This window comes from Magnolia sinica, chromosome 9, assembly GCF_029962835.1.
Source record: "Magnolia sinica isolate HGM2019 chromosome 9, MsV1, whole genome shotgun sequence".
NCBI lineage: Eukaryota > Viridiplantae > Streptophyta > Magnoliopsida > Magnoliales > Magnoliaceae > Magnolia > Magnolia sinica.
In genome coordinates, this window is record NC_080581.1 from 33494768 (window position 1) to 33522568 (window position 27801).

The 27801-nt window shown below is 40.9% G+C and overlaps 1 long non-coding RNA gene across 1 annotated transcript; it reads right to left on the reverse strand.

The window, feature by feature from the left end:
- Positions 1 to 166: 166 nt before the first annotated feature.
- On the reverse strand, positions 167 to 19425 carry LOC131254838 (uncharacterized). The gene is made up of 3 exons (XR_009175947.1): positions 19187 to 19425; positions 17326 to 17477; positions 167 to 342 (listed from the first exon to the last, which is right to left on the reverse strand). It is a non-coding gene; the product is annotated as an uncharacterized LOC131254838 (long non-coding RNA).
- Positions 19426 to 27801: the final 8376 nt, after the last annotated feature.

The following is a 27801-nucleotide window of genomic DNA, read 5'->3' on the forward strand; positions in this document are numbered from 1 at the left end:
GATGGGCCCACGTGTGTGAAATATTGGCCCCAGAAGAAATCAACACCAACAATTCATGCTAATCATTGCACAATGCAAATCTATAATCATATTTAACCCATCAAAAGAACCAAACGGAAAAAAGCATTCATGATTCAAACAATTCCAGCAAACAAATACCATTTTTATGTTATCTATCAATCGAAAGAAAAGCCTTCCAAAGTAATTTTGAGTGGAAAGATCGTCATGCCCATACCTGTGCTTCACTTCGCAACCATTGGAGTTGGAGGTGCCAAAAACAATTTGATTTTTCAAGAGCTTCTCTTTAGCATTGTTGTTGTAGATGTTGTTGCAGTTCTCAAACTGAACAAATGAGGTTCCAAGCATCATTTAGAATGAGATTGAAGGCATTTAACAAGCTGTAAATCTATAAAGAAGATACATAATAATCAAAAGAACAATGAAAAAATTAGCAATTGAGAGAAAAGAAAAGGCAATAAAGAAATCAAGAATGGGGATTCTATAATTCCGTAGCAAGGGAAAAGCATTTTTTTCTTTGTGTGAGGATGGGAAAATCAAAAGCTAAAGATAGACAGGAGAAGATGAAATGAGGGGAAGAGGATCTGTACCAGCAGGGAAAAAAAAAAAAAAAATTCTTCTGTTCAAAATTCAAATAAAGAAGTTGAAAATTGGATCAAAGAGGAGTCTTCTTTAATCCATTGGAATTTGGCAAATTGACAACATCTTTGAACAATTTTGTTTAAAGACCGCTTGAAAACCGTTGAATTCTTTGGGGAAATTAATTTAAAAGAAAATTTCAAGATGGAAACATGCAGGTGGATTGAAAAAGGAAAAAAATATTATGGAAAAATCGGTCAATAGCACAGACAAAAGTGAAAAATGAAAAATCAGGGGGATCGGAGCACTCAAGACTAATAATTTCCTTAAATGCACGAGATGTTACTTGTGCTACCAAAAGACGGAGATTTTTAAGGATTAGGACCAGATGGGAAATTACTTGTAGCAACACAACTCAAATTCTAAAATAAAGAGACAGTTGTATAGGTGGTCTGACTCAGACCGGTTCTAACCTAAACCAATATGAATCTAACAATACCAAGTTATATTGGACGATACTTTGAACCATGGGCATGCTTCCATGGCCCATGCCAACTTCCAACTTTGAAAAGAAACATGTAGAAATAAGTGGACTGAAATGTAGCAAGCTTCCTATGAGGTATGAGTCGTACTGGATGATACTTTGAACCATGGGCATGCTTCCATGGCCCATGCCAACTTCCAACATTGAAAATAAACAAGTATGTAGAAATAACTGGACCGAAATGTAGCAAGCTTCCTATGAGGTATGAGTCGAAAGACTGGCAATGAAGGCTCCACAAAGGAAAGAACTGATTGAATCATTCATAACAAATTTCAAATTAGAAAATCAAATTTCCTCACTGCAGATCTCTAAAGGAAGGAAATAAAAAAGAACGAAAAAAAGAAAAAATAAATAAGAGAAGAGACCCATTCCCTAATTTCCACACCGTCCATCCATTTTTTGGATCATTTTAGAACATGTTCCCAAAAATGAGACAGATCCAAATCGCTGGTGAACCACACCAAAGGAAACTGTGGTGATTGAATGCCAGCAATTAAATAAATAAGGCCCACTGTAATGTTTATTTACCATCCAACATGTTAATTAGGTCATATAGACCTAACCAAAGGGTGTAGATAAATAATATACATCATAGTGGGCCCCATGGAGTTCACACCATGGTAAAGGGTGCTGAGCTCTCAGTGCACTATCTGAGTCCGGTCAATAAAAATCTTTTAAGAAAATTTAGGGTAATTGTGTAGTAAGGGTGGGATCCAACATTACGTACGTTCAAAATCCTCTCCAACCAGCAGGTTAAGTAACCCAATTTTAGCCATAAGGGTGAAAAACCAGATCCATTCATGATTCAAGTGTACCACACGATTGGAAATAATGTATAGGCGACACTCACCCTCCAAACTCTTTTCCTTGGTGTGGCCCAATTGAATCAGTTATTGGGTTGATATTTGGGCCTTGAGCCTAATATGGGAAGAAGCTCCTGGCAATCGGGGTAGATTTCAAATAAAAATCATGGTGGTGACCACTTAAACCATCGTTTGTTTAAGAAAGCACTTTGGGCTCTCCTTGGGTCTGGTTCACGTTAGACCACTACTCTATTCTTTAAAGAAATGAGGTTTCCTAAGCCACTCATGTGTAAGAGAGCCCCATGTGTTTAAGTAGGACATGTGATCTAATCCATGCATCATATGGGATCAACCACCTAAATGAGGTTTCCTAAGCCACTGATGTGTAAGAGAGCCCCATGTGTTTAAGTAGGACGTGTGATCTAATCCATGCATCATATGGGATCAACCACCTAAATGAGGTTTCCTAAGCCACTGATGTGTAAGAGAGCCCCATCTGTTGAGTAGGACATGTGTGATCTAATCCATGCATCTTATGGGATCAACCACCCAAATGCTCTTATTTGTCCCAAATTCAACTCTAAACCCAAACTCAATTGGATCTAAGCTTGGGCCTTTAAGAAGTAGACCTAGGCTTGAAGGGAACTCAGCCTAGGAAGACCATAACTAGGTTGGCCCCTTACGGGTACTATAGGAGCCAACCGAAATCTGATGAGTTAACAGCCCTACTAATATGCATTTTGCTGCATTAAAAGTTTTCGGCATGCATTTCACTAATTATTGTCTAACAATCAACACTACTTATCCAATTGAACACTATTTCATCCCTGATGAGTTGACAGCCTACTAATATGCATTTTGCTGCATTAAAAGTTATATGTTGTTCCCTTCCACAATATGCATTTCACTAACTATTGTCTAAAAATCAAGACTATTGATCGAATTGGACACTGTGGATGACATATATTCCGAATTTTCAGATGTCGAACAACCTTAACGAAAGGTTATTTGGTGCATGATCCTTGTAAATGTGGGATGCAACAAGTTGAGTCAATGGGTTAAGATAGACTAGGTCGAAGCAACGGCCCAATTTTAATTGGGCCCAAAATTCAAAGAACACCAATAACAGCTTCATGCGCAGAAGATCCACCCCATCCACCACATTTTTAGCCTTGACCTTAAAAAAAAAAGGGGCTAAGCCACAATATGAGAACAGTGTAAAGTCATCCTTAAAACCACTATATTCACGTTGTGTGGCTCTCCTAAGTTTTGGAACAACATGATTCGAAGGGGTGTTCCTATGCCATAGTGAATGAGGTGCATTAAATGAATGGATTAGATGGCGGATAACCACCATGATGAGCCCGACAAAGCAAAGGATGGGCATCCCTTTCACAACTGTTCCCTAAGGTATGGCCAACTTGTGTTTTGGATCGACTTGATTTTTGCATCCCAGGTAAGGGAGACCCAAGAGCCCTACCAACATTAGGTAGCACACATAATGGATAGGATGGTTCTCTTGCATATTCCCCATAGTCAAGCAAACCTCAAAATCAAGTTGATAGAAGATTGATAGGCCTTGTATTACAAGCTATACTAGACTTGTATTGGGCTAGGACCAAATCCCCACCAACTCTGTAAGTGCGATTGATGATTGATCTAATGGTCCTATCATATACGGGTATGCACAAAAACCATCTTTGAATGAGTGATCAGAGTCAATGGAGTCGCATACAAGTTGGGCCCACCACACGGGTCACGATAGGATCGGTAGGGCTATCGATGGGTTCCCGATGAACACTGCATGATGTTAATGAGTTCGGTATAAGAATTTTATAAGGTAAGCCTAATTGATCAACGCTCTAGATCGCCCTAAGGGTTGGATTGTGTGATCGGGAGAAACAGTGGAACCCACTCAGTAGTGATTCATCAAAAATCATGTAACGGGTTGTGCGCTACAACTGTGACACACGCACAGTTTTCTAGTTGGACTAGGATTGACAAATTCGTGTGAACCCTAAAGGGAGAGGAGTTTTGATGGGTTTCCAACTCCTTAATCCTCTAAAATACTTGAGCAAGGTTGGGTCCCAAGCCTACGCACATTGAAGCTTCTATTCCCATCTTGGTGCTTCTCTAAAGAGTATAAGGTGCAGAAGACCGCGACATCAAGGTTACAGAGATGACATCCCAATTAGGTACGTCATTTATTCAGGTTATTTGATCTCCTACTTGATGTATAGCACAGTCCTTTGCAATTATGCATAATACAGTTTACAATCAGGTCTAATAAATTGAACCCGATAAGAGATCGGGTCTCGGGATCGAGTCTTATCTTTTGGACTTGGTTAAAAATCTAGCCTAGTTAAGTACAGGTAAGGTCCATTTAATTGACTTAGTTAAATTTGGGTCTAGTTTGATGTAGCTCATGTCTATAAAATTATATACATTTGATATGCTGCAACTATTCTAGTAAAGAAACATATTCCATACACATGCAAAAGACCCTATCTACATAACATGCATGTGTCAAAGGGACACATGTGTGTGTGATCTAATCCAACCATAGTGTAGGGCCAACCAAATGCTCCTAATTGTCCACAACCCAACTCAAACTTAGATCCAAAACCCCATAGGTACTCAATTGTTATCTTCGGTCTAGTTTGGTCTAGCTCGTGTTTATAAAATTATATACATTTGATACGCTACAATTATTCTAGTAAAGAAACCTATTCCATGCACATATAAGAGAACCTGTCTACACAACATGCATGTGTCAAAGTGACACGTGTGTGATCTAATCCATCCATAGTGTAGGGCCAACCAAATGCTCCTAATCGTCCCCAACCCAACTCAAACTTAGATCCAAAAACCCAATAGGTACTCAATCAGTGTCTCAACTGTAAATAGATCCAGGTCCGGCTATCTAAGATCCAGACCTAGACCTGGCTAGCCTAGGTTTCGGTATTAACCTGACCCATTGACAACTTGGGTCAAGTTTAGGCTGGATATATAAATTAAAATTGATTGCCACCAATTATGGTGGCTATCAATTTTGATGGTCCAAAAAAGGGGCGGCAATGGAGGAAGGTGTAGTGGAGCATAAATTTTGGTTTATTTTTCATCTCACGTTATCCAGATTATCACAAGTAGTGGATTGGGTGGTTAACTATTTCTTGTTATTTAAAAGGAAAAAAAAAAAAAAAAACCCACATGTAATTTACTTTTTCTTGACTAAACTACTACATATTGTGGGCTTCCGGTGGGAAAAAACATAAAAATATTTGAATAATGAATTGAACCTAAGAGATCACAAACATTTACTGATTTTGACTGTGTACCTAGTGGATCACAAAGTGGATAGGCCATATCCCATTAGAAAAAGGATTGGCTTGTGGCAAACATCATATCACTGGGCTTCTAAAAGGAATTGTTAGAAGAACAAGTCTACATTCAAGTTTAATCCTTCAAGATAAGACAAGACAACGAGAGTTATCAAGTTGTTTTTTTATATCAATAGCCCATCCACATAGTGAGGCACCAGATCTACCACCCAAATAAAAACCATCATTTGGAAAAACTCAATGGGACGATCGTGGACAGGGAAATTTGTCCAATCAATGCAATTTTTGGCCTATAGCCCATCAACTTGGCTGAGGTATCAAATCAGCAGCCGGATCACTATGGCTGCCATGTGTGCCTTGATCAATGGCAATACCAAAATAGAAATGCTGAAATAGTACGCATTCAACTGAAAAAAGGTTGAAGATTAATGTAGCAAGGATCCTTCATTCTACCATGTTTTTAGGTGACTAGAGTATCAAATAACTCTCCTCTAGCTTGAAACAATGATAACAAACTCTTGATTGTCCAATAAGTCTATGATTTTAATGGTCTTCATATGCATAATGTAGGCTACATCTGCCATTGATCATGAGCCACCCGGCATGCATTGGATGTCCAACCATGCATCCGTCAATTGGCTCTCAACATGCTATAGAGAGAGAGAGAGAGAGAGGAGCTCATGCACAACAGGTTGGGTGAGGAAAGGAAATTGTAAGAAATGGATAGACGATGATCGGGACATCACGCGCACACGCATGCCTCCTACGCACGTACGCAAGGAGGAAGGCCCCACCATTGATCTGGATCGATGACGATGTCCAGGGAAGGCCTCCTAATTAGAGGAGTGCGTTTTGGTTTGTTGGAGTGGACCTGATAGTCATGTGAATCCCACCATGGGTTCTCATGATCGTGGCCCACTATTCTAATTAATCTAGTACTTTGGGTTTTGCTTATTATTGTTATTAGGAATATCATGAACGGTTTATATTGCTTTGATTAGTTGTTATTTTTTATTACTTCGTCTCCAAGTAATAGGTTGCACACATGGCGTGAGTTTTAGGGTATAAGGTTTTATTATAAATAGGCACCCTTAGTAGTCTTTTATTTTTCAGTGAAGATTAAATAAAATTTCTGCATTTTCCTGTTCTTTGAGTTGTGAAAGCCTAATTGGGTGCGAAACCCTCCCTTCTTCGAAGGGCTACTACCGTGGTGCGAAGCCACACCTATCCCGATTCGCCCCCACCTTCTTCCATCCATATTTCTCCTCCTACAATCATCTACGCTTCAAATCCATCCTCTATTGCAGCTATTTTTCTCTCCACAGCAGATTTCCAAAATCTGGCCCTGCAGAAGGGCTGAAACTTCGGCGAAGCACCACGCACAAACCGTGCATCGAATCGAGCTGAAATTTGAGAGTTTTGGCGACCAGGGCCAAGGTGGTCTTTTTCTGAATAGTGGGCCCCACACACGTACGGCCGGGATTACACGCACGTGCGTCTGGGCCATTGCTACTGTCCACACGTACGGTACTTTTCTGGTTCGTCTCTCTCCTCTCTTTCACTCCTTTTTCACTCAAAATCCTTAAACCTAACCCTAAATTATTTAAATTCCCAATTTTATGCCCTTTCTTCAACCTTAGGGCTCCCCGAATTGAAATTTTTGAATCCCTTGGGTTGGGGGAATTTTTTCTGTGCATGTGTAGATAAATTTACCCTCCTTTAATTCTTGTTTGGTATATAACTTTGATTGATCCGGCCCTAGCATGTGTAGGCCTGGATCCACATAAGATTCCCCTTGATTGAGTGTTTGAACTTTTGTGTGGGATGTGGAATTTTGTGTAACTGTTTCTGAACTAGTGTGATCTAAAGCCTGAAAATCTTTCACATCATACTTGAATTTCATATCCTGCATCAAATTTGGCATCAGAGCACAAGGTTTTTTTATAGGGGAATGCATTGCATGTTTAGAGTTTAGTTTACTTGTGTCTATCATGCATTAAGTATCATCGTATATAGCTGTTTAGAGGTCCATAATTTCTGATATAAGCTACTGAATTTTCTGCTATCAAAAAATCCTCATATCTCTTTGCTGGATTTTCTGTTGATAGATTGTTTGGGCAGATAGGGTGTTGGAAATTGAGTAGTGTTGTGTCGTTTCCCACATATAAAGTCTTATAGGAGCATTTAGTCCCATCTAAGCGCATATAGTCATATTAAAAGGTCCTTAAGTTGAGTTAGTAGTTGTATGCCCACACGTATGGGTCGTGGTTTTGGCTTATACCCTACACTAAACATAGAGCAATTGCAAGAGTCAATGACCAAGCTGACCTAACAGTTTGAGTCTTTGGGTACGCACTTGGAACAACGTATGGACCAACACTTTGAGTAGTTTAATGTGCACATTACCCAACTAAAGACCTCCGTCGGGGCAAACCCCACCATTGGGGAAGATGCTAATCTCAGGCATGTGGTCAAGAGGATAGACCAAGGAATGGAAGTGGCCAAGGAATTGGTCATGGGCGCGCACCCGTGCACCAACCCCGCGAGGGACATCGTGATCAATATGACCCAGATGCGCAACTCCTCAAGGGAGTTATGGTAGATGCCCCTACATTTGATGGCCACTTGGACCCTAAAGCCTTTTTAGACTAGCTGGCGGATATGGACCACTATTTTGAGTGGTATGACATGTCGGATGCTCGTTGAGTCCGATTCGCAAAGATGAAGTTTGTGGGCCAAGCAAAGAGGTTTTGGGCTACTGTAGAGCGAAAGAAAGAAAGAGCAAGGGAGCTCCCAATAGTCCACTGGGGAGAAATAAAAGAAACGCTTAAGGAGAAGTACCTCCCTTTCTCTTATTGCTTACGGTTGATTGAAGAACGGCAGTCTCTTCGACAAGGTTTCATGAGTGTGGCGAAATTCATTGAGAAGTTCGAAGAGTACTTGACCAGGTGTGAAATTGATGAGGATCTCATACTCACCCTTGCTCGATTTAAAACGGGCCTCCATTCCGACATTGGGAAAGAATTGCTCGCCAAAGGCATAAACACTATTGAACAGTTGCATCAAGTAGTGTTGGTGGTTAAGCAATACCTCAAAGCATCTATGGGAAGGCGGTTTGAGTTTCGTGATTCTGGCACTAAGGCCAACCCTTCTGGGGCTAAGCTTAACACTAGATACCAAAACAAACCTTCCAATAATTCTCAGTCCAGGCCTAAGGATGATAAGGGTAAAGAAGTTATCGGGTCTAGCTCACGTAAGAGTAGAGCAACTAGGTGTTTTAGGTGTTAAGGGTTTGGTCACTTTGCCCACCAGTGTGGCACAAGAGAGGGCACCAAGGTGCTCCTTACTGATGGGCAAATAGAAGTAGTGCCCCCAGAGAGTGACGGTGAATAGGAAGAATATGAGCCAGTAGAAACCCCTAGTGATGAGGAAGAGGGAGCGCAAGAGTTTACAACCCTCGCAGTTGTGCGTTACGCCCTTGCTCAAGCCAAGAACACTGACAATTGGCGCTGCAACACGATCTTCTATACTTATGCAAAATGTGGGGAAAAGAGTTGTAAGATAATCGTGGATAATGGTAGTTGTGCCAACGTGGCATCAACTAGCACTGTGAAGCATTTGGGCTTAAAGCTTGAAGCTCATCCTCAACCCTATAGAGTGTCCTGGGTTAATGAAACTTTCGTTCCAATCTCGCACCGTTGTCTTGTTCCTATTCAGTTTAGATCTTATAAAGACACACTTTAGTATGATGTTGTTCCCATGGATGTGGGCCATATTATTCTAGGTAGACCATGGCTCTATGACAAGGATGTCACCATATTTGGTCGTTCGAATGTGTGTACATTGATTCTCAGTCCAGGCCTAAGGATGATAAGGGTAAATAAGTTATCGGGTCTAGCTCACGTAAGAGTGGAGCAACTAGGTGTTTTAAGTGTTAAGGGTTTGGTCACTTTGCCCACCAGTGCGGCACGAGAGAGGGCACCAAGGTGCTCCTTACTGATGGGCAAATAGAAGTAGTGCCCCCAGAGAGTGATGGCAAAGAGGAAGAATATAAGCCAGTAGAAACCCCTAGTGATGAGGAAGAGGGAGTGCAAGAGTTTACGACCCTCGCAGTTGTGCGTTGCGCCCTTGCTCAAGCCAAGAACACTGACAATTGGCGCCGCAACATGATCTTCTATACTTATGCAAAATGTGGGGAAAAGAGTTGTAAGATGATCGTGGACAATGGTAGTTGTGCCAACGTGGCATCAACTAGCACTGTGAAGCATTTGGGCTTGAAGCTTGAAGCCCATCCTCAACCCTATAGAGTGTCCTGGGTTACTGAAACTTCTGTTCCAATCTTGCACTGTTGTCTTGTTCCTATTCAGTTTGGATCTTATAAAGACACACTTTGGTATGATGTTGTTCCCATGGATGTGGGCCATATCATTGTAGGTAGACCTTGGCTCTATGATAGGGATGTCACCATATTTGGCCGTTCGAATGTGTGTGTACATTCTTGTTTTAGGGTAAGAAGGTCAAGCTAAATCCACTTCCACCCAAGAACACGACTGGAAAAGAGGCCACCATACAGAGTGGTGTGAGCGGCTCAAAAGATTTGAAGGAGTCGAAGTCCAAGTCCAAATCTCTCCATATTCTAAATGTCAAAAACTTTAAGCGAGAAATGGAGGCGGACTCAATGGTATACGCCCTTGTGGCTAGGGAAAGTGTACCAGATGCTAGTGTAGAGTTACCCACTGAGGCCATTCAGGTAGTGCATGAGTTTCATGATGTCTTTCCTGATGATCTACCGATTGAGCTTCCTCCTATGAGGGATATACAGCATGCCATTGATTTAGTCTCTGAGGCGACTCTACCAAACCTCCCTCATTACAGAATGAACCCAAAAGAGCACGCAGAGTTGAAGAGACAGATTGATGAGCTCCTAGAAAAGGGTTTCACTTGAGAGAGCATGAGCCCGTGTATCGTACTCGCTCTTCTTACACCTAAGAAGGATGGCACATGGAGGATGTGTGTTGATAGTAGGGCTATCAACAAAATCACAGTCAAGTATCGGTTTCCTATACCGCGTCTTGATGACATGTTGGATATGATGACCAATGCTACTATCTTCTTGAAAATTGACCTCAAAAGTGGTTATCACCAAATCCGTGTACACCTACACCCTAGTGATGAGTGGAAGACGACCTTTAAGGTGAAGGATGGGGCTATACGAGTGGCTAGTTATGCCTTTTGGGCTGACTAACGCCCCAAGTACTTTCATGCATGTGATGACCCAAGTATTGAGGCCCTTCATGGGGAAGTTTCTGGTCGTATACTTTGATGATATCTTAATTTATAGCATGACCAAGGAACAACACCTCAACCATTTGAGGCAGGTTTGTGGGATCCTTAGAGCCGAAAATTTGTATGCCATCCTAAAGAAGTGTGCATTTTTATCTAGTAGTGTTATCTTCTTAGGTTTTGTTGTGTCAGCTGAGGGCGTATAGGCGGATCCCGAGAAGGTCAAGGCCATCGTCAATTGGCCTAAACCCCGCAATATTCATGAGGTCCGCAGCTTTCACGGCCAAGCCACCTTCTATAGGCGGTTCATTCGAGTCTTCAATTCCATTATGGCTTCAATCATGGATTGCATAAAAAAGGGTGAGTTTCAATGGACAAAGGCACGGTCTACATGATATGGAACCTGCACGAAGCCGAAGATTAATGCTCTAGATCCAGCGGCCCGCCTATTTACTACTAGAGCAGATAGGTCTATTCACCCCTCTGATTCAATGGTATAGATGGCCCCGAATCACGATCCTATATACCAACCACCATGCCTCTTTGTACTCTCGGTATTTCTCATAATGCTTTTCACGAGAGAAACTCATCCCTTTTTATAGGAAAGGGTGGGAGTTTGGATGACACCGGATTATCCGGTCTTATCCCTATCTCCCATCCTTATTCAAATTTATATTTGAAAATATCTTCTAACGGAAGAAGCCAGAAGAGGCCTAAACTCATGGGACCCACCCACTAGTAATTGCCCACTAGTGGGCCCCACGGGCTTATGACCAACATCTCCCACTCAATCACATTGTGGGATAGGCACAAAAATTTGTCCATCTAACTCGCCTAATAACAATCAAAACCAAATATCGCGATCAAAAGAATCAGAGGCGTGGGACCAGCTAGATCACCGTAATCTTCTCACAAGTGTTAAAGTACTAAGTGACCACCTAACTAGTATTCAATAACCCAAGCTATGCAATGCCTGTCCTAGTCCGCATGACCACACCGGATGGAGTTAACTTCCGATCTGGAGTACTCGGCCAACATACGCACTTACCCAACTTATCAAGTTATTCTGAAGACTCGATTTTTCACAAACTTCGACTAAAATCAATTTTAAAGCAAATATGCTTTTAAGAAAAAATATTGTTTGTAAAAGTCTATTAAAAACAACTCGATACTGCCGGCGAATAAGTCTTCAAGTGCGTATTTATAGTTCTAGAAACTTGGTGTAGCTGTCACAGGATCTTCCCCACGCAGATGTGTAATTTGGAATCAATCAAGCCGCTTTCCTAGCGTAACCGAGTCTGGCCAATCAAGGACCTTTCGTCATAGTACACTAAAGTAGCGACACCCAATCTCATCCTACTATACACAAGAGGAGGGTAACTGAGGACACAAAGAGTCACCTATGGGACTGACTACTCGCATGTTGCAATGATTAGATCGAATCAAAGCAATCTGTAGGTAAAAGGTCCCCACATGTGGCTACAATCCAAGTACGTATTATAGACCCGATATACACTTATTACTATCTACTTTACGACGTGAATAGTAGCCACGTGCTGGGACCTTTTACCTACAGATTGCAATGATTAGATCGAATCAAAGCAATCTGTAGGTAAAAGGTCTCAGCACATGGCTATTATCCATGTTGTAAAGTAGATAATAATAGGTGTATGTCGGGTACGACTCATCTCATAACCTCAGAACCTGGCTATCAATTCAGGCCATAACATTAATCGCATGAAAAGGAATGGTGCAATTATGTTATTCGACTTTATCAGTCTCATCTTTAATCTTTTAAGATTGTAGGCGAATACGACTCACTCATATCCCCATCCGTTATTATTCACAATAAAGAGAAGTTCATACCTCAATGTATGAACATCGCTCCAAATGTACCTTTCTTGTACATTCAAGGTTGGTCAACCCGTGCGAGTGGGTGACCGGCCTGCTGAAAAAAATAGAAATCCTACATGATCTCAAGGTAAATACTGATGATCTACTTACCTAGTTATATTAGTGTTCAATACTGAATAAACGGAATGTGTTATTCATTAATGAAAGATCAAAGGTACTAAAAACAAGTTTATCGTTCAAGTTTTCCTCAATCTCATCTACTTGATGTGAACCTGAAATAGATCTCTAGCTATAAGTTTCATCATGGGATCAGCCATCATCTCTTTAGTAGGAATGTAGCTGAGGGCGACCTTCTTATCTCTCACTTGATCGCGGACATAATGATACTTGATCTCAATGTGCTTAGACTTCTAGTGGTGTTTAGGGTCTTTCGCCAAGTCAATGGCAGAAGTATTGTCTATCTTCAACGATATGGGCTGACAAACGTTCGGTACAACACCCAGACCTAGTAAAGATCTGCGAACCCATACACACTCCTGAACCGGAGCACAAAATGCAATGTACTCAGCCTCCATAGATGAAAGAGCTGTGAATGTCTGTTTCTTACTTGACCATGAGATAGCTCCTCCTCCGAGTAAGAATACATATCCTGAAGTAGATCATTAACATTTACCTTGCTGATGATCTACTTTATAAGATAAAAAATGGAGAGTTTCAATGGACAAAGGTAGCCTCGAAGGCCTTCAAGGAGATAAAGGTCAGGATGACCGAAGCTCCAGTCACGCGACTTTCAGACTTTTCAAAAGCTTTTGAAGTCGAATGTGACGCACCTGGAGTCGGCATAGGAGGAGTACTTAGTCAGAAAGGGCACCCTGTCGCCATTTTTAGTGAGAAACTGAATGAAGCGAAATAAAAATATTCCACCTATGACAAAGAGTTCTATGCAGTAGTGCATTCCTTCACCATTGGCGTCATTACCTATTGCCGTAAGAATTCGTCTTATTCTCAGATCACGAGACCTTGAGATATCTGAACTCTCAGAAGAAATTAAACCCTAGGCACGCCAAGTGGGTTCAATTCCTTCAGGAGTAAACTTTTGTGCTTAAGCACAAGGCCGGTGTAGAGAATAAGCCTGCCAACGCATTGAGTCGTCGAGTCGTGTTACTCAATTCCATGAGTGTCGAAGTCACGGGCCTCGAGCGCATCAAAGAAGATTATTCTGAGTGTCCAGATTTTGGAGTTGTGTAAGCATCGTTGTTAGAGAATCCGTCAGGAGCTAGCAGTGAGTACTTGATGTTAGACGGATATTTGTTTAGGAGTGATCGCTTGTACATATCTCGCACCGCCCTTCGCGATTTTCTTGTCTAGGAGTTACATTCAGGAGGGGTCGCGGGTCATTTCGGTCGAGACAAGACCATTGCCCAAGTGGAGGATAGGTTTCATTGGGACACCATACTACCTATAGCCAAGTTTGCATTCAATAGTTCTGTCAATAGGTCCACAGGTCTAAGTCCTTTTGAAGTCGTTACTGGTTATAAGCCTAGGAAGCCTATTGATTTTGTCCCTATGTCACCGTCCCATAGGCCATCAGAGTCTGCAGAGTCCTTTGCGCAACACATTCATTCATTACATCAAGAAATCAGGCGAAAGATCACTACTAATAATGAACATTACAAATTTTCTGCAGACCAGCATAAACATTTCAAGGAATTCAATGTATGGGACTCTATGATGGTCCGCATTAGGCCCGAGCGGTATCCTCAGGGGGCCATTCGTAAATTACACGCGCGAAGCGCTGGATCTTTCAAAATTATAAAATGAAACGGTCTCAATGCGTATGTGGTAGATTTTCCACCTTCCATGGGAATTAGTTCCACATTCAGTGTGGAGGATCTAGTCAAAATTATAAAATGAAATGGCTCAATGCGTATGTGGTAGATCTTTCACCTTCCATGGGAATTAGTTCCACATTATAAAATGAAACGGTCTCAATGCGTATGTGGTAGATCTTCTACCTTCCATAGGAATTAGTTCCACATTCAATGTGGAGGATCTAGTTACTTTTCAGGGGACCACTGATACTTTGTCCAGCCCTTCCCCCACCCATCCTGATTCCCCAGACCTGTCCCTTAATCCATGGCCTCTTCCCAACCTCTACCTCCCATACCTACCCTTCCCACACCAAGAGAGGAAATAGAACATATTCTAGACCATCAGATAGTATCAACGTCGGACGGCGGGTTTCAGAAGTACCTGGTTAAGTGGAAGTTACGCCCAGCTTCAGACAGTACGTGGCTCACTGAGGAGGAGCTTTAAAGACTTGATTCTGACATCTTAGAGCGGTTCAGGAATTTTATTTCGCCAATAGCGAAATCTTTGCAGCCGGGTAGAGTTGATGTGGACATCACGCGCACACGCACGCCCTCCTAGGCACGTACGCAAGGAAGAGGGCCCCACCATCGATCCGGATCGATGACGACGTCCAAGGAGGGCCTCCTAGTTAGAGGACTGCATTTTGGTTCGTTGAAGTGGACCCGATAGTCATGTGAATCCCATCATAGGTTCTCATGATCGTGGCCCACTATTCTAATTAATCTAGTACTTTGGATTTTGCTTATTATTGTTATTAGGAATATCATGGATGACTTAGATTGCTTTGATTAGTTGTTATTTTTTATTACTTCATCTCCAAGTAATAGGTTGCGCACATGGCGCGTGTTTCGGGATCGATAACGACGTCCAGGGAGGGCCTTTTAGTTAGAGGACTGCATTTTGGTTCGTTGGAGTGGACCCGATAGTCATGTGAATCCCACCATGGGTTCTCATGATCGTGGCCCACTATTCTAATTAATCTAGTACTTTGGATTTTGCTTATTATTGTTATTAGGAATATCATGGATGGTTTAGATTACTTTGATTAGTTGTTATTTTTTATTACTTCGTCTCCAAGTAATAGGTTGCGCACATGGCGCTTGTTTTGGGGTATAGGGTTTTATTACAAATAGGCACCCCTTGTAGTCTTTTATTTTTCAGTGAAGATTAAATAAAATTTCTACATTTTCCTGCTCTTCTCTGAGTTGTGAAATCCTAATTGGGTGCGAAACCCTCCCTTCTTCGAAGGGCTACTACCGTGGTGCGAAGCCCCACCTATCTCGATTCGCCCCCACCTTCTTCCATCCATATTTCTCTTCTCCTACAATCATCTACGCTTCAAATCCATCCTCTATTGCAACCGTTTTTCTCTCTACAGCAGATTTTCAGAATCTGGCCCTGCAGGAGGGCTGAAACTTCGGCGGGCGGAGCACCACGCACAAAGCGTGCATCGGATCGAGCTGAAATTTGAGGGTTTTAGAGTCCACCCCTGGCCGAGCAGGGCCAAGCTAGCCTTTTTCTGAATAGTGGGTCGCACACACATGCAGGCGGGATCACACGCACATGCGTCTGGGCCATTGTTGCTGTCCACACATGCGGTACTTCTCTGGTTCGTCTCTCTCATCTCTTTCACTCCTCTTTCACCCAAAATCTCTAACCCTAACCCTAAATTATTCAAATCCCTAATTTTATGACCTTTCTTCAACCTTAGAGTTCCCCGAATTGAAAGTTCTGAATCCCTTGAGTTGGGGGAATTATTTCTGTGCATGTGTGGATGAATTTACCCTCCTTTAATTCTTGTTTGGTCTATAATTTTGATTGATCCAACCCTAGCATGTGTATGCCTGGATCCGCATAAGACTCCCCTTGATTAAGTGTTTGAACTTTTGTGCAAGATGTGGAATGTTGTGTAACTGTTTCTGAACTAGTGTGATCTAAACCCTAAAAATCCTGCACATCATACTTGAATTTCATGTCCTGCATCAGACGAGTAAGGTAGGATTTTATTATTTTTAAATATTATATATATATAATATAAATTATATTAGAGGGCAATAAAATGATCAATTCACTAGCTAAGGGAAGACTTTGTACATCTTCTCTCTATATTGGGGACTCTTATGCATTGTCTTCCTAAACTAATGTATATTTTCACCCTTTGGGTTTCTTTAATAATTTTTTTCTTAAACGGTAACGATAATTTTATTAGACTGAACGAAAAATGCAAAAAGAAAGGGGATGGCAAGGTGTCTTATAATCTATTTAAATCATCGTTCCAATATTCAAACAATGCAAGTAATATATGTCTTCATCTACATTAGAGGTTCAACATCTTTCCTAATCAATTTATTAATCAGTTTTTCTTATCTAAGGCAAATTTGCATGGTGTCCTCTCCATAGTACTAAGCCCATGGTCATATCGGAGAAAATTTCACCAATTAAATGGCTAGGACGTATTATTCGATGAAACAGAGTTCCTCAACAACACCCATACAAAGTGAAACCCAATAGACAAACTACTAGGGACCAAAATCAACTACAATAACTGTTATACGCAAAAGAGAAAAACCAAACCCTGTGGCCCACCATGTTGTGAGTGTAACATCCACTCCATTCATCAAGTGCTAATTCTCATTCTCTCACCGTATATATCCAAAACTAGCCCTACTATCCAACAATCAAGTGGATGGAATAGATGTCACACGCAAAATAAGGAAGCCCCACACTCAACAAGTGTTTTACATGAATCCCATCCAAAAATCAAAATAACTGATTGATGGGCCCACGTGTGCGAAATACTGGCCCCAGATGAAAACAACACCAACAATTCATGTTGAACATTGAAGAACGCTAATCTATAATCATACTTAACCTATCAAAAGAACTAAACAAAAAACAAAAACAAAAACAAACAAAAAAAAAAAAAAATCATTTTAGATTCCAACATAGAAATACCATTTTTCCGTGATCTATCAATCGAAAGAAAAGCCTTCTAAAGTAATTTTGGGTGGAAAGATCATCATGTCCATACATGTGCTTCACTTCATAACCGTTGGCGTTGGAGGTGCCAAAAACAAATTGATTTTTGAAGAGCTTCTCTTTAGCATTGTTGTAGTAGATGTTGTTAGCTCTCAAATGAAACAACAAAGTTCCAAGCATCAGCTAGAATGAGATCAAAGGCATCTAACAAGTTGTAAATCCAGAAAGAAGATAATAATCAGAACAACAATGGAAAAATCAGTAATTAGGAAAAAAGGAAAAGTAAGAAAGAAATCAAGAATGGGGATTCTATAATTCTATAGAAAGGAAAAGCATTTTTCTTGGATGGGGAAATAAAAAGCTAAGATAAAAAGGAAAATATGAAATGAGGGGAAAAAGATCTGTACCAGCAAGGGAAAAAAAAAAAGCACATTCTTTTGTTCAAATAAATAAGTTAAAAACTGCATCAAAGAGGAGTCTTTTTTAATCCATTGGAATTTGGCAAATTGACGGCATCTTTAAATAATTCCGAGCAAAGACCGCTTGAAAACCATTGAATTATTTGGAGGAATTAACTTAAAAGAAAATTTCAAGATGAAAATTGGTCAATAACACAGACAAAAGCAGAAAAAAATCCAATTCCCCTATTAAGAAAAAGGAACTGAATTGTTTGAATAATAGATTCAGGTGAAAATAAGAAAAAATCAGAGGGATTGGAGCACTCAGGACTGATAATTTCCTTAAATGTATGATATGTTCCTAGTGCTCCACCAGCAGACGGAGGCTTATAAGGACTTGGACCATATGGGATATTACCTCTATTAGCACAATTCAAATTCCAAAATAAAGAAACATAGTTGTACAGGTGGTCCGACTCGAACCAATTCCCACCAAAACCAATATGAATCTGACAATACCAAGTCATATTGTACAATACTCCGAACCATGGGCATACTTCCATGGCCCATGCCAACTTCCAACATTGAAAAGAAACAGGTGGACTGACGTAGAAATAGGTGGACTGAAATGTAGCAGCCTTCCTATGAGGCATGGGTTTTAAGACGGGCAAGGAAGGCTCCACAAAGAAAGGAAAGAAATGATTGAATCATTCATAACGAATTTCAAATAATAAACTCAAACTTCCTTGCCGGGGTGGTGAAGATGGAGACCCATTCCCTATTTTTTGAAAGAATTTCTTTAAGTTATAAAAGCTATCAAAGCCTTCAACAATCCAAAACTAAAAGGGTTAATGATTTCCCAAGTTGGAACACAATAACCTCACAACCAGTCTCTACAAGGGGAACATAAAGGGACCAAAATACCATATTCTAAAGAATTTTGATCAATGAATCCATCTGAACCCATGGAGGATTCTTGACTAAAACCAATCTAAAAACCTAAAGAATCCCTGATCTAAAACTCAATACATTTGCGGATATCCTCTATGTAATAAGGAAAAAAATCAGAAAGACTGCCCTAGATGAACATATTAAAATCCTTATTAGAACCAATTCGAATCCACAATGTCCTCATGAACAACCTCTACAGATGATAAAGAAAAAACCAAAATGCTTTTGAGAAAGAATAACATTAAACTAAAACTATCCAAACCCTGGATCACCAAATCCAACACACTAACGAATTCGGAATACAACACTCAATGTCCTCAAAAAAGGACCAAACTACCATTTTCTGGAAAATATTTCACGATACCATTGATTGTATTATAAAACCTATTAAGAGACCATAATCGTAGCAGAATACAGATGGAGAATCGATTTCCCAGAGGCCAATCAATAGATCAAATCATAAGAATAGAGACAAAATACATCTATCTGCCCTAGAAATCCCTGAATCGCACATCAAAGAACAGGAAATTAAAGGACATTCGACCAGAGAGAGAGAGAGATGACCTGGTGGTTGTTGTCGGGGTTTGGATGCCATGAAAATGCAGACTAACAGACTAGATCACATCATCATATTCTCACCATCATCGCCATTATAGATAGGAGAGAGATCAAGGGTTTCATGGGGCGAGAGGAGACCGGTGAGAGAGGAAGGGAGGAGGGGGGTTGGGTTTTTCTTGGGAGAGAGAAGGCGAGGCAGAGGCGAGAGAATGCAGAGGCAGGGTTTCCGAGTAAATTGTCCTCTCTCTCTCCGAGAAGCCGTGGGCGCAGAGAGAGAGAGAGAGAGAGAGAGAGAGAGAGACAGAGAGACAGGAACGCTAGACATCTGATTTTTTACTTTTAGGTACTAAGTTTTTCGAAAATAGAGCCGTTGGGGGCATTTCGCTTGGGAAACGGATTATATACTCACCCCACCTCTAGCCAATGCCTACTAGTCGGTTCTCTGTGGGCCCCGCTGTGATGTATGTATTTCATCCACGCCGTCCAAACATTCTTCCAGATCATATTATGATATGAACCCAAAAATCAAATTGATCCAAATCTCAAATGGACCGCACAGTGTTGATTGAACTCCCACCATTAAAAACTTCTTGGGGCCACAAAAGTTTTGGATCAAGCTGATATATATTTTTTCCCTTCATCCAAGTCTCTATTACCTAATCAACAGGTTAGATGTCAAATAACCATTAGATTGGACACTAGGAAGTTTTTAATGGTGGACATTAAATCACTACTGTTTTCCCAGGGTGGGGTCCAAATGAGATTTATATCTACCTCATTTTTTGTATAAAGCCCTAAAATTATCTTTCAAAGTGGATGCCCGGTGTTGATAAAACACATACATCATAGTAGGGTCTACATAGTACCGACTACTAGCCACCTGGCTGGTGGAAGCTCACCAGCCAAACCACGGCGTTTCGCTTGGCAATAGGTAATGAAATCGGATTGGGTACTGAGTTACTCAAAATGCTATTATCGTAATATCGTACCAGTAAACTCTGGTGGGCCTACCTTGAAGGGATGTGGTTTATCCACGCCGTCCGTCCGCTTTCCTAGATCATTTGAGGGGCTGAAACCAAAAATTTAAGCATATCCAAATCTGAAGTCAACCATACCAAAGGAAAATGTGGGAATAATGATTTCCACCGTTGAAACCTTTTTAGGCCCCACAGTGGTGTTTATTGTGGGAATAATGATTTCCACTGTTGAAACCTTTCTGAGCCATCAGTGATGTTTATTTGTCATCTAACCTATTCATAACATCACATAAACATGAATGAAGGGAAAATATAAATATAAGCTTGATCAAAAACTTCCCTAGCCCTCGAGAATATTTCAACTGTATACATTCAATTCACTGTTTCCCATGGTGTGGTCCATTTGAGCTTTGGATGTGCTTAATTTTTGGGCTCAGGCCCTAAAATTATATGATAAAATGGATGGAAGGAGTGGATAAAATATATAAATCACGGTGAACCCCACTGTACCTTAAGGGCGTGTTTGGCTCATGGCAATGGATGGAAGTAGACCGTTTTAAGTTAAGTGGGATTGGATCCCGATATCCATCTACTGCATGTTTGGATGGATAGATAAGTAATGCCTCGTCAATTGCACCTCTGATAGAAGGGATTTGCGAATCCCACCTTGCTAATTCCGCTTGGCTTCGCTCATCCCTCGCCCGTCCAAAATCTTGCCGCGGATTTCCTGCTTCCTATGCTGGAAACCTAGGTAGGGCCCACCATGAAGTATGTGAGAAATCCACCCCATCCATCCATTTTGTGAGCTCATTTTAGTACAACTGATCAAAAATTAGCCGGATCCAATACTTAAGTGGGCCAAAAAAGTGAGGATTGAACTTCCGCAGTTGAAATATTCGTGGCGCCACAGAAGTTCTGAATCAGGGTAATATTTTTTTTTCGGTTAATCGCCATAGGAATGATGTTTTGAATGGTATGGATTGCATTTAAACATTACTGTTGACCCCGAGGAGGTTTCAACGGTAGGAATTTCCCTACCTAAATTTTCCATTAGTGAGGCCCATTTGTGTCTTTGATACTGTTCAATTTTGGTCTCAAATCCTAAAATGAGCTCACAAAACAGATGAACGAGGTGGATTTCTCATAGTCTTCACGGTGGGCCCCACCTAGGTTTCCTGCTCAGGAACTTCCGGCAAAAGAAATCCACGTCCCCAAACCCCCCTTTCTCTCCCCAAAACCCTCGTTAAAGCTCTCTCTTTCTCTGTTTTTAGCGAGAATAGAAAAACCATCTCCCAAGTTCTGATATTTCTTTATTTTCTCTCACTCAACTCTCGTTAAACCTCTCTCTTGAGCTCTCTTTCTACAATCCACGGCATCCTCCGACGCGGCGGCATGCCTGCAGGCTCCTCCCAAAAGCCGTGAAATCCTTCACCCTCAATGAATCAGGCACTCTCGAGGTCTTCCTTGACCGCCCCTGTCTCACCAAGTACGAGAACAACATCTTCTTTGATGTCGTTGTCCATGGAAATCTCAGCTACGCCGCCCTCACTGACCTCATCAGGATTTCGCATTTAGAGCTCTTTTTGTGAATGCCCGTCAACATGACCCACGGTACAACACGCTGTATCTCAATATATCCTAGCATTCCCAAACAATTCCACAAATTTTCAAATGGACATGGCTGAATCCCATAAACCATCCAAACAAGATTTCTTAACATCTTTGCCTTCTCAAATCCACTAAAAATCCACGACAACCACTGACAGGGGTTATGATGGGCTTGTGTGTAATTTCATTGCGTTTAATCCAGTCTAATACAACATCCTAAACTAGCCCTAACCGTACTGAGTTACTCACTATTAGAGTTGGGCATCGGTCCGGATTGAATCAGATTGGGTATAACTCGATCCGATCCGAAATCTCTATGGTCTGATCCGAACTCGATCCGATTTGGGACTGAGTCCGGGTCACCTGACTCGGACCAATCCTATGCATGGTTGGCCTGACCTGAACCGAGTTCGACTCGGTCAGGGAAATCGAGTCAGATCGGGTTAGGAACAATTCAGATCGTTTAAATTTAATTAAACCGTTTCATGTGGTGTGGTCCACTTCAACCTTCAATATACCGCATTTTTTGTGCTCAAGGCCTAAAATGATATGTCAAAATGGATGAACCGCTTAGATAAAACATATACAGCAAGGTGGGCCCCATATGACTTTGAAAAAACTGTATCCGTGCTTTCACCAGATGTATTACAGTGTTGACGTGCACTATACAAAAGTGCAGTGTCGTCCTTTTCACGCAAGAATATGACTTGTTGTATATAAGTTCTGTGGGTCTGATAATGGGTTATGTGTTATATCCAAACTGTCGATCCATTTGGCGAGCTCGTCTTAAGGCTTGAGATGAAAAATAAGACAGATCTAACTATCGTGGGGACCACACGAATTATTTAACGATGAAAATCATTCTCTGCTACTATTTGTGGTGTGGTCCAGATGATCTTTGAATATTATTGATTTTTTGCATAATGCTCTATAATGATATCTAAAAGTATATGAACGGTGTAGATATAATAAATACATCACTGTGGGCCATGTAACTTTGATATCCTTTGAACTGTTCGTACAACTCGAAGCTCGAGGAGCGCAGTGTTCGTCTTCGCACGACAAATACCTATAGCAGCTGGAGACTGGAGTGGATGTCAGATAGACATCATGGTGGCGCACAAAGAGGGAAACGGATTGACTACTCCCCCTGACATGGTCGATGCTATGCGGGCCCCACCATGACGTATGTGTTTCATCCATGTCATCCATATATTTTTACAGATCATTTTACAGTATGAGTCTAAAAATGAGGTATATCCATATCTCAAGTGGACCACATTACAGGAAACAGTGTTGAATAAGAGTCAACCATTAAAAACATTTTGAGGCCATAAAAGTTTTGGATCAAGCTGATCTTTGTTTTTTCTCTTCATTTGGGACAGTATGACCTAATCAACAGATTGGATGTCAAATAAACAGTATAGTAGGCCTTAGGAGGATTTTAATGGTGGATATCCAACCGCTATTGTTTTCATGTGGTATGGTTCACCTGAGATTTATATTCCTCTCATTTTTGGTACCAAGCTATAACATAAACTTTAAAAATGGATGAACAGAATGAACGAAATACATACATCCAGATCGGATCGGGTCGGATTGGATCGGTCCGGGTAGGCATGGATTCGAACTCGACCTGAAAAGCTTTTGGATCTAGTCTAACGTACTCGATCTGCACTGATTCAGGCCATTGGATCGGGTCGGATCTAGTCAGATCAGGTCGGATCCACTGGATTGGGTTAGGATTGCCCAGCTCTACTCACTATGCAATCCGCTTCCATAGGCAGTAGGATTACAAGGACCAACTGCATTCAGGGATTTCTAGTGGCCGAAGCTACATGGGGCATAGAGATTACTATGATAAATCTATTTCATCTATCAGTTTCTAAATATCACAATAAGATAATAATTTAATATTTATACTCCTTTATTTGATGTTTATAGACTTATGGGAGGAGAGTTTTCATGGAAAGGGGCGGATTCCTAATAAAGGAAGTTCTTACGTAAGGATGCTGGGTGGGCCCATCGAAATGTTTGTTAGAAATTCATCCCATCCATACATTTTTCTAGCTCATTTTAGGACGTGCGACAAAAAATGAGGTGTATCCAAAACTCAAGTGGACCACACGAGAGGAAACAGTGGGCATTCAATGAGCACAGTTGAAGTATTCTAAATGCCATAAAAGGTTTGTATCAGGCTATCTCTTCGGTGTTTCCACTTCATCCCATTAGGAATGACCTTATTAACGGTTTGGATAGCATATAAACATCTAGGTGGAACACTGGAAGGTTTCGAGGGTAGAAATTTTTTTCCCCAATTTTCCCTCTCAAGTGGTCCCCTTCATTTTTTTTTTTTGCATGTCCTAAATTGAGCTCTCAAAACCGATGGATGGAATGGATTTCTGACGTACATTTTAGTGGGCCCCACCTAACATCCTTGCACAGGAATTTCTTGCTTGGAAGGCTTTGGCAAGAAATCCGCGCCCCTCCTGCTTCCCATAAACCACAGGAACTTGTGTGTGGGGGCACACGCAATTCTAGTGCCTTCCCCGCAATGTGGATTAACTTCGGCCCTGACCATTGGCCACCACGATATCGGTGTTGTACATACATGCTATTCATCCATTTTCTCATCTCATACCATGAGTAAACAGTTAGAATTGAACGAGCACCACCGTTGAAAACTTTCCAAGAGCTTACCTTAATATTTATTTTCCTTCAACTAGTTGATAAGGTCATAAGATCATGGATGAATGTCACTTGATTCAAAACTTTTGTAGCTCATAATAAATTTTTAATGGTCAATCACTATTGTTCCTATGGTGGGGTCCACCTGAGATCTAGATCTGCTTTTATTTTTGCGATTATGATGTAAAAAAATCTAGAAAAATGAATTGATGGTGGGGATATACAGTAAATACATCAAGGTTGCCCCATGATTAGGGCCGCACATTTCTGGGTGAGCCAGTGGATCAGCTTAGGTTGGCTGCAGGACCCATCATAATATGTATCTTATAATCACGCCATCCATCTATTTCACCCTAACATTTTAGGGTAAGAGCTCAAAAGTTTAGTAGATCCAAAATCAAGTGGACCACATCACAAGAAACTGTGGTGATTAAATGGTCAAATATTTGGATGAGTCTTTATTCATTGATTCTAATGTTTCCTAAAATTTATTACATTGTAACCCTAAGAAGATTTTAATTGTAAATCAACATTGTTTCATGTGGTGTGTTCTACATGCGATTTGGATCTTATAAATTTTGGGCTCAAATTGTAAAATAACCTAGAGAAATAGATGAACGAGATAGATGTAAGACACATAAATCAAGGCAGCCCCATGTTCACGATCCACCAAAGCCATGACCAAAGTGCCAAATAGAATTCTGGCATCCGTGAGCAAAGCAAAGGGGCTTCCCATTAGATGGGCATGCGCGGCATGCGCACGTACACATACGTGTATATATAGTACACGATAATGGGATGCGCACATACACATGCATGTACATATAGTACACGCACATACATGCTTGCACGCCCACATACATATCCACATACGTTTAGGGGCTGTTTGGCCCGACGAATTCTATGGGATTAGGTGAGATGGAATGGAATTTAAGGTAATGATGGTAGTGTCAGTGTTTGTCCCTTGATCCCATGGGTTTGGGATAGCCCATGGGATATACAGCGGCCTGTTTGGACCATCCCAAATGGATGGATTTGCATCTACACTACTTCTTGTAGTGTGCCTACTTACTATTTTATATTTGCCTTAAAACAAGTTTATGGCTAACTGTAGGCTGGTGAAAATAATGGACGAAGTGGATATCTCATTGATATCTTGGTGGACCTCACATAGAGGTGAAAATTCACATATTAAGATTGGCAGAATCCATGTTAGCTACGGGTAGTGTTTAGGCGAAGTACATCACACCATCCCAAACGGGGAATGGGATGAGATGGTGCAGGAAAATCCTCCTAATCCCATCTAATACCATATTTAGCGACCAGCCAAACACGCCCTTGTAGTACGAGCACTGCCGCATGTCAAATTCTTGTCCAAAAAAATTTAAGCCCCTCATTCTCATCCGATGGAGGAGGTAAGAGATTTTGGGAGGACTTCCCTTGCATAGTGTAGCATACAGCACCAATGATGGTACCATGGGCGGATGTATATGTCTTATCCACACCGTCTATCCTTTTTTTAGATTATTTTAAGGCATGTGTCCAAAAATGAGACATTGAAAACTCCGATGGGCCACAACAAAGGAAACTGTGGTGATTGAATGACAGCCATTAAAAAGTTACTAAGACATATTGTAATGTTTATTTACCATCCAACTTATTAATTAGGTCATACATACATAATCAAAGGGCATAGATAAAATATATACATCACAGTGAGCCCCGTAGAGTTCACACCATTGTATGGTGAGCTCTCACCGCACCATAAGTCCGGTCCATAAAAATCTTTTGTGTAATTTTGGTGGGATCCATCATTGTGTATTTTAAAAATCTACTCCAATCAGTTAGTAAATGACCCAATATCACACACGAGGATGAAAAACCATATTCATATATGATTCAGGTGGATCATGAGATTGAAAACAGTGTACAGGCAATAGTCACCTTCCAAACTCTTTTCCTTAGTGTGGCTCACTTGAATAAGTGAGAGGGCCCATATTTGGGCCTTCACCCTAACATGGGAAGAAGCACCTGATAGTCGGGGTAGATTTCACATAAACACCATGGTGGAGCCCACTTTACCCATCTTATGCTTATGAGAGTACTTTAAGGTCTCCTGATTTGCAGTAGAGCGCTATCTACTCTGACTGGGGCAGGATCTACTCAAGCATTTGCAGGTTAAACTAAATGTACATTCTATAGGTCCAATGCTAGGCTTGTATAAAATCCAATCCGTCCATCGTGTACGTCTAACGATGTTTTTACTTAATGGCCAAATTTCATTCCAATCCAAATCTCAGGTGGGTCACCAACCGGGGACAAATTCCTGATCCTTCTTTACTCCTTGAATCGGCAGTTTCATCATTTTATAAAAATTGAAGGTACTCTTAGAAAATTTGTTTTGCCAACTCTTACACGCACACTGTCGTACACATAAAGATTTCCCGCCCAAAAATCGTTTTGGCGGGAAGCTACGCGAGGGAAGCAATGTGGAGCCCATCCTGATGGTTCTGTAAAATGTACCTGTTCATCAATTTTCCCTGTCATTATAAGACATGGGACAAAAAATAAGGCAGACCCAGTACTGCGCGCGAAGAGTCTGGACATCCACCGTTAAAACATTTGTAGGTTTATAAAATATTTAGATCAAGCTAATATACCTGTGTTTTCAGTTCTTCTTAATGACCTTATAAATAGTATGGACAACATGGTGGACCAGGGAGGTTTTAATGGTAGTCATTTCCCTACCCACTGTTTCTAGTCATGCGGCCCACTTAGAGTTTTAGATTTGCATAATTTTGGATCCCATGTCCTAAAATAATTTTTAGATTTGTGTAATTTTGGATCCCATATCCTAAAATGATTTTAAAAAATAGATGGACCTCTTGTATTTCTCACAAACATCAAAGTTACTGCATTGAAATGCTAGGTGGGGGCTCACTGTGATGTTGATGAGAAATTCACCCTAAGATATCATTTTAGGACATAAAACAAAAAATGAGGCCGATCCAAAACTGAAGTGGACAACACAAGGGAAAATTTTGGTAAAAGAAATGCCCACCGTTAAAACCTTCCTGGTTGTCAGCTTAATGTTTATATGCCATCCAAACTGTTTAAAAGGTCATTACCACTAGGATGAAGTGAAAACAATAAAAACTTGTCTTGTTGAAAAACTTTTGCGGCCATACAAATGTTTCAAAGTGGTTATTGAATCCCCACGTTTTCCTGTGGTCTGCCCATTTGAGTTTTAGTTCATTCTCAATTATGGTCACATACACTAAAATGAGCTCACTAAACGGATGTACAGGATGGATTTCTCATCAACATCAGGGAGGCCCTACCTAAGCA